This window comes from Rhinatrema bivittatum, chromosome 8 (genome assembly GCF_901001135.1).
Source record: "Rhinatrema bivittatum chromosome 8, aRhiBiv1.1, whole genome shotgun sequence".
NCBI classification, from domain to species: Eukaryota; Metazoa; Chordata; class Amphibia; order Gymnophiona; family Rhinatrematidae; genus Rhinatrema; species Rhinatrema bivittatum.
The window spans coordinates 208,666,671-208,673,875 of NC_042622.1; the positions used below are offsets into that span (position 1 = coordinate 208,666,671).

General features: G+C 53.7%; 1 protein-coding gene across 3 annotated transcripts in view; it reads right to left on the reverse strand.

Moving 5' to 3' along the window:
• Window positions 1-427, reverse strand: part of MTMR4 (myotubularin related protein 4) — a 50,044-nt gene extending 49,617 nt beyond the window's left edge. For all 3 annotated transcript variants that reach the window (XM_029612838.1, XM_029612841.1, XM_029612839.1), the window contains exon 1: window positions 310-427. The gene's annotated coding sequence lies outside the window, so the exon portion shown is untranslated. The remainder of the gene's footprint in view (window positions 1-309) is intronic.
• Window positions 428-7,205: the final 6,778 nt, after the last annotated feature.

Genomic DNA, 7,205 nt, shown 5'->3' on the forward strand with positions numbered 1-7,205 from the left:
AAAAAATAACAAAAAAAAAACCAAACACTCCTGTGCGGTCATAGGTACTTCCCCATGCCCCTTCCTCTTCTCCACTGCTTGCATCCCTTGATCTACCCCATTCTCCCCCCCCCTCCATGCCTCATCTCCTTTGCTCTGAACTACTCCTGCTCCCTTCCCTATGAAAAAAAACTTTGGCTGTCAGCATGAGCCCCCTGCTGGATACAGTGGGAGGAGGGGGATTCTCCATGGGACATCACATCTACTCCTACCTTGGGGACGGTCAGTAAATGGGTCCCTCCCCTTCCCGCTGCTCCGCCCCACCCTTACCTGCAGGTTCTCCTCCTCCTTCACCAGCTGCTTCTGCGGGAACAGGTCCTTGGCCTGGATGTATTCCAAACTGGGAGGTCCCTCCTCGCCCTAGGAGCAAAAAAGGAAAAAAAAAACTATTCAGGAACCATCACGGTCTGCGAGCAGAGGGCGGCAAAGATGAGAAACTTTTTATTCTTCTAAAAAAAAAAAAAAAAAAAAAAAATCCCTCCCACTTTATCCCCCCCTACCCCCCATGGCTTCCTCCATCCCAACTTATGCTCCAACAGCAGCTGCACGGTAAACACACGTGCAGCTCCTTTCCTATCACCGAAAAAAATACTTAGTATAATCAGACTTACTGTCACCAGGAACAAAACCAAACCACATGCACAGCGCCCCCCCTCCCCCGGAATGGCGATTCCAGCGCCACATGCAGAAGTCCCTCCTCCCAACCTGAAGACACCACCCCACACTGTAACCCACCCAGACCAACCCGACCCTCACGCGCAGAGAAACCACCTCCCTTTTGCTATGCTCGGAGCTGCCCACCTTCCCCGCCCCCAGCACAGTGCATTGTCGCCTGCAAAGTTGCCCCATCTCCATTTACAGAGAGGCTTCCGCTCCCCCCCCCAATATGCACAGCTGCCCTCTGCAGCAGCAGTGATCACCAATGCGCTCTTATGGCTTAAAACCCCTATAAATTATACCACCACGCCTCAGCGCCGAGAGGTACCGCAAAGGTGGGGAACTTCTGGTTTTCCCCATTTGTTCTTTTTTAAAAAAGTATTACGTTTTGGGGCAGCAGAAATTGCGGTCGTTTCCCTCCCCCCCCCCCCCCCCATCTATGCAGGTGCGGTAGAAAACAGGTAAAACTCCACCGCGCTCAAGACGCCCGGGTTCGGACACGGAGCTGCAGACCGCCCGTGTGGGAACCACTCTCTCCCCCCCGCGGCGCAGGCCTGTGCCACAGGGACCAGCAGGAACTACCACCGGTGGCAGCGCCCATACATTTTACAGCGGCAACCAACGTAAATTATTAATCGAACAATCTCGATAACGGTACAGTACTGCGTCCCTGGAGGCGGACGGTGGCGACGAGCACCAGCGTGCAGTTATGACCACCACCACCACCCACCACCAGCAGTCACCGGCGGAGGCATTCACAGCGGGGGGAGAGGCATGGCGCCTCCGTGGCACCGCGCATGCCCGTGCCACGGAGAGATCGATACCGCTTGCGGGTGCCAACGCTCACGGTGGCTTCCGGGGAGGGAGAGCAACATCAGCCGGATCTCACCGAGGCCTGAAGAGCAAGGCCTCACAAGAGTCCCAACACCTCACCCACGAGAGCACCCGCTCCACTATTCGGAGAGGAAATAAAACGCAGGGCGCTCAACGGCACGGAATCGCCAGCAAAGCAGGCAACAGCAGAGGTCCGGGGTATCCGTACGGGGGACGGGCACCGCCGGTTACACCGCCAAAAAAAATTCAAAACGGTGGGGTTCGTGAAGCAGCTTCTACGGAAAGTGGCCCAGTGCAAGGAAATCAGAAATCGTCAAGAAGAGCAAGCTCCAATTCGAAGGAGGACTTGGGTCTTTTACCTTCAGCTTAAATTGGGCGGGCCTGACTTTTTTTTTTTTTAAACTGACAGACCCGAGCCAAGGGGAGCTTCTCAACACTTCACGTGCGGCACAAGCCGGCCCGGCTCCCTCTGCAGCACAAAGGGAGCCGGACGACTCCCTGCCCAGTCCCCCCATGTACCAAGCCTTCTCCGGCGCTGTCAGTATCACAAAGGATTTCATGACATCCGCCCGCAGGTACACGCCCCAGCGAAGGACAGGCTTCGCATTCAGCAACAGGGAAGAGACGAGGCCCGCAGAGGCCAGGACAGACTTCGCGGCCTGCACCGGGATTGGTGCCCTTGTGTCCTGTGGGTTCCCATCAGTATCTCTTTCCTCCATGCCACTGGCATTTTACAAGCTTTTTCCAGCTCTGCGGAATAAAAGCATCAGCAGAGCATTAACTATATGAGAGAGGGAGAGAGAGAGAGGACAGGCAGGTGTTGCCTGCCAATAATCTCAGAGACAAAGAGCCGAGGAGGAGGAGGAGGGGGTCCCGGAGCCCCCCACTAACTGTCCCAACATTTTACACAACGCCTCCTGCCATCCTTCTGCAACAAATTCAACATCCAATACCGTGACCTAACGGCCTGCCCAAGACCCGCAAACAGCATCCGCTCCAGCCCAGAAGGTCGATGCCTTCTGTTCCTGTCCAGCACCACCTCCTCAGGGATTCCCGTCTGTCTAACACCGGCCTGCCCCCCTTCCCCTCCCCTCCCCCCCCCCCCGCACACCACGGATTTTCCTCCACATCACCCCGGCGGCGCCTGAATCTTCCCCACCCAGGCTCGAGTACACGGCTACAGCCGGAAGCCCAGCCCCGGGCAGGATGAACCTGTGGCACACAGAGAGAGGGGGAAGGAAGGGGAAAAAAAAAAAAAAAGATTAGCGACCGCCCCCACCCAAACTGAGCATCTAGAGGGAGTTCAGGTCCTAGGCCCACAGCACCAGCTGGAGAGGCAGGAACGAGATGAAGGATTGCATGCACGTTATCCTGGCAGGCACAGGGGAGGAGGAGAGGCAGAAACCGCCGGCAAAAGCATCCGTGTCTTTGAAGCAGGGCTTCCCTTAACCTTCCCTTCCCCCCACCCTCTGGGGATTCTCTCTGCTCAGATTCTGCTGATTCACATCTCCCACACCCTGCTTTTCTCCCCCAAAGCCAGCCGGGGATGGGGGTGGGGGGAAGCCAACTCCCCCTGGCAAAGAAACAAGCAGAAAAAAAGCACTCACAAAGCAACTGAGCACGGAGAGGAGACCCGGGCAGGCAGACTCATGGCGAGAAGCGGCCCGTGCTGCGTCCAAGACGGGAGAAGCATGACTCCCTCACCTCTTCCCCTCACCCTCCCCACATCAGCATCAGCACCATGGCTTCCCTGACAGCAGCGGTGTGCGAGAGCCTGCCGCAGCCAGCCACAGCAGGGACACCTCTGCACAGACTCCTGAAAGAGAAGAGGCGGGCAGAGAGGAGCCCAGGCTCCACCCACACTCCAAGCAGCACAGTAACCCTCTGCTGTCTCCTCCCCGCCACACACACACACACACACACACACCACACACGGCTCACGGGCAGGGCCTCTGCTCTCCTCCCCCCCCCCCCCCCCCCCCCCCAATACCCAAACGCCTCTTTCCACCTTGCATGGATTATATATTTGCATAAGTCCCCTCCTCACAGGACAAATTCTTAATGTATACACCTAACCACCCCCCCCATCCCAACTCTGACACATGTATGTATTATCCCCTCCCCCTGCACACACACACACACACCACCCCCCACCCTCCTGGACACATTTATATATTCACCCCCCCCCCAACACACCCCAACCAGGACCCACCCTCCAGAACATCTCTCCCTTCCTGCCTCTTCTTCTCGATATGGCCTGCAAGTAAGGTATCCCCCCCCCCCCCCCCAGGACTGTGGTGTCTCCACATGGGCTCACAATCAGCAGTCGCATTTTCTCTCACCCACACTTCTCTTATCCATGGTGGCACCAATGTTTGTTTTTTTTTCCCTGGGTGACCTGATGCCCGGGAGGTTTCCAGCCCGGTTAGATATTATATACAGACATACATTAATGTACTGAACTGGCTCGTCCCGCTACCCCTGCTCACTGAAAGGCATAGGATGCCATACACAGACGCAGATTTATTGGCAGAATTAATGCACGAGTGGGGCTGTACAACCTTGCCTCCTAAACTCTACGAACCAGCTCGGGCCTTTCTTTCGGCTGTTGCTTCTTCCACTGGTGGTGCTGGCTTTCCTCCGCATACCTAGGTTTAAATCGACTGTCCCGATGAACAGACTTCTTACTGAAGTGTCGCTGGTCACATGGTACCTTCTGTGCGCGGCAGCACTGAAACTGCACAAGTTCTGCCACAAGCCAAAAACAAACAAAAAAAAACCTCACAACCCCCTCCCTCCCCCCAAAAAAAAAATACCTTGCAGGACTTCATCTGGCCAAAAGATAGGTGGCATTATGGAGCGGTGTGGTAATGAACACTACAGCAGTGGTCAACTTCAAAGGGGCGTTTGACAAGTTCTTACAAGAGAAGCCGGGGAAAGAGGAGATAAGGGCAGGTAATGCTCTGGAGAAGAGTGCTAGCTCAGCTATTTTAAACCAATTTAGATGCAAGGAAATTTTTTTATTTTTTTTTATTTTTTTTTACTGTTATAGACAAGGCTGCAGGTCTCAGGACAGTTGGACATCCTGGACCTCTTTCTTTCAACCTAGCCAACTAGGGGGCCCTTATGTATTAACCATGTCCCCCATGGATACAAGGGGGACCAATGCAATAAGATGCAGAGTGCGCAGTTCTACCTTCAGCTGGTTACAAACATTCCCGACGCAGCAAGGAGTCTTGTGCACCCAGGAAACATGCGTGCAAAACCTTGCGTCCTGCTTGGCGCCCTCACATGGAAATCCCATGCAAATGAAAGCATGCACAAAGCATGTTTTCTGCGCATAAATATGCTTGCTGCGCCGAAAGCATTTTTGTGCACATAAAGCATATTTTAAATGCTCAGAAGTCTTGTTGCCCTTAAATCACAGCCGAGACATTCCCCCATCCCAGACTTTAAAACGTTCATTCAGCCTGTGCTGAGCTCACGTATTAACTTGGGTATGTGCGCTCATTTTGCAATGTGCACACTTTTTTTTTTTTAAATAACTCCCGATGCATTAGCATACCATTAGCTTACAGCATCAGGCGTTAAAAAAAAAAAAAAAAAAAAAAAGTGTGACCCGTGCATTAAGAAGCTGTGTGGCTGAATCTGCTTTATTGCAACAGCCTCAAGATGAGAGAAAAGCTTTGGTGCACAGGCACACCCCCCCCCCCCCCCCCCCCCCCCAGTGTTTCCTTGTAGTACTCCTGAAAACACCAACACCATTGAGTTTTACTTTCTGGAAACAATATTTAAACCACTTCCTTAAACAGCTGTAATTCTGTTGCTCAGTTTCCAAGTCTTTTAAAGAGTAGTATTTTGCAAAGTTTAAATAAATGCAATCAAACGTACATCCTGAGTCTCTAAATGTTTTGCTTACGTACTTAAAACAGGTTGCTCTGGTCAGTTTGATGCCTGCTTCTCTGACAGCCCTGTCACTTCTCACGGGTAATTACTTTTGCTTTTCCCAAGCCACCATCCTTATCTTTTAGAAGAGACTCAGAAGCTCGCAGATGGTAAAATTGAGTCTGGTCTCCTTTTTTTCTCCATGTAGGCTCTGCATTACCCTGTGGTTGCCAGTCCCTATTTGTGAGAGTCTGCAGCAGCCCCAAGTTACTGGAGCACCCAAGGGTAAAATCCATCTGAACCTATAACCTCCATTTATATATGTTGGGCACCGGTTTTGCCGAGATACCATACGTTAATCACAAAAGGTGCAGAAACGATGGGAATCGAATTAGGAAATGAGATTAACTTGGCAATTAAGAAAATAACCGGGACGATGGGAATCAAAACTTGCAGCCCCAGATGTTCGAGGCTGGGAGGCGTGGCAGCGAGTTAGAGGAAGAATTGTGAGAGGGGGGCCATCAAGTGAAACAGACTAAGGAAGACACCCCCCCCACCCCAAAAGCTCAAAGGTTCGGCCAGCATTGGGCGTGTCCTAAAGGAGGGCTGAAAACAAGGAGCCTTGGGGCCTGACACATTTTCAAGGTCCCACGGTCCACGTGGCGCTCACGCTGGTTAACTCTGGCGGCCACCTGCAGTCGAGGGCTCAGCCCGCGCGGGGGAGCAGCGGCTGCTACGGGCTGACGATCGCCTGCTCCGGCCCTCAGCAAGACCTGGCCTCCCGCAGAGGAACGCCTCTTTGTCCAGGCGTGGTACCTCCTCCCGGCCTCGCCAGAGCGAGCAGTCTGCCAGAAGAGACAAACAGGCGGCAAAGCCCTGCCCGCTGTGACAGGGGAAGCCTTTACAATGGCGCGGATAAGCTCTGCAGTAGGAACCCGGACCGAACGCGCCTACTTCCTTTACACGCAGGCCGTCAAAACAGCTTTCAGATGGTAATAAAATCTCCCTCCGCACCCCCAAGTGTGACCCAAGGCAGATTTCAGCCAGAGACCCTGGGAGGTGAAAGATGCTGCTGACCCCCCCCCCCCCCCCCCCCCCCCCCCCACACACACACACAACAGCAAGTCTTCATAAATCAATGCACAGCTAATAGATGTGAACGTACATGGAACAAAATGCTTTGAAGAAAAGAAAAGAAAAAAAAAAGTGGCCCCTGGGACTTAACAGCCCCGATCTGGATGGTGCTCTGATCAAACAGCACGTGCGCTATGGATCCACAGCTGATGCCCCCGAGTAACAGATATGCTCAAGGGAGGGTTGGCGGAGGCCCAGGGATACAGACCCTCTTCTTCCCTTAAGGACCTCCACTCATCTATCCCCCCCCCGACAATAAAATGTCCCTCTTCCTCCCCTCACACTCCATCACCCTTGCCTTCCCCTGGTTCCCCTTTTTCTACTCTCACCCAGTCTGCCCTCAGGGTCCTTCTCCCTCCCCTTTTCAGGTCCTCCCTTCCCCCGTACTCTTCCTTCCCCTCCCAGGTTCCTCCCCATCCCTGAATTTTCAGGTCCCTTTCCATACTGCCTGCCTTGGCAGTCAGGGCAGAAGGCTGGCCAGGAGCAGAGAGAGAGAGACAAACTGCACTTCCGAACCCCTCATGTCTTCCTAAACCGACAGGACAGTGCGGGAATCGCAGCTCTCAATCTGTCCCCAAGCCACTAGCTGGTCCACAGCTGCTGCAGCCCCCCAACCCTCTCTCCATCCCTACTACAGAAAGCAAAGGTGGGGGGGA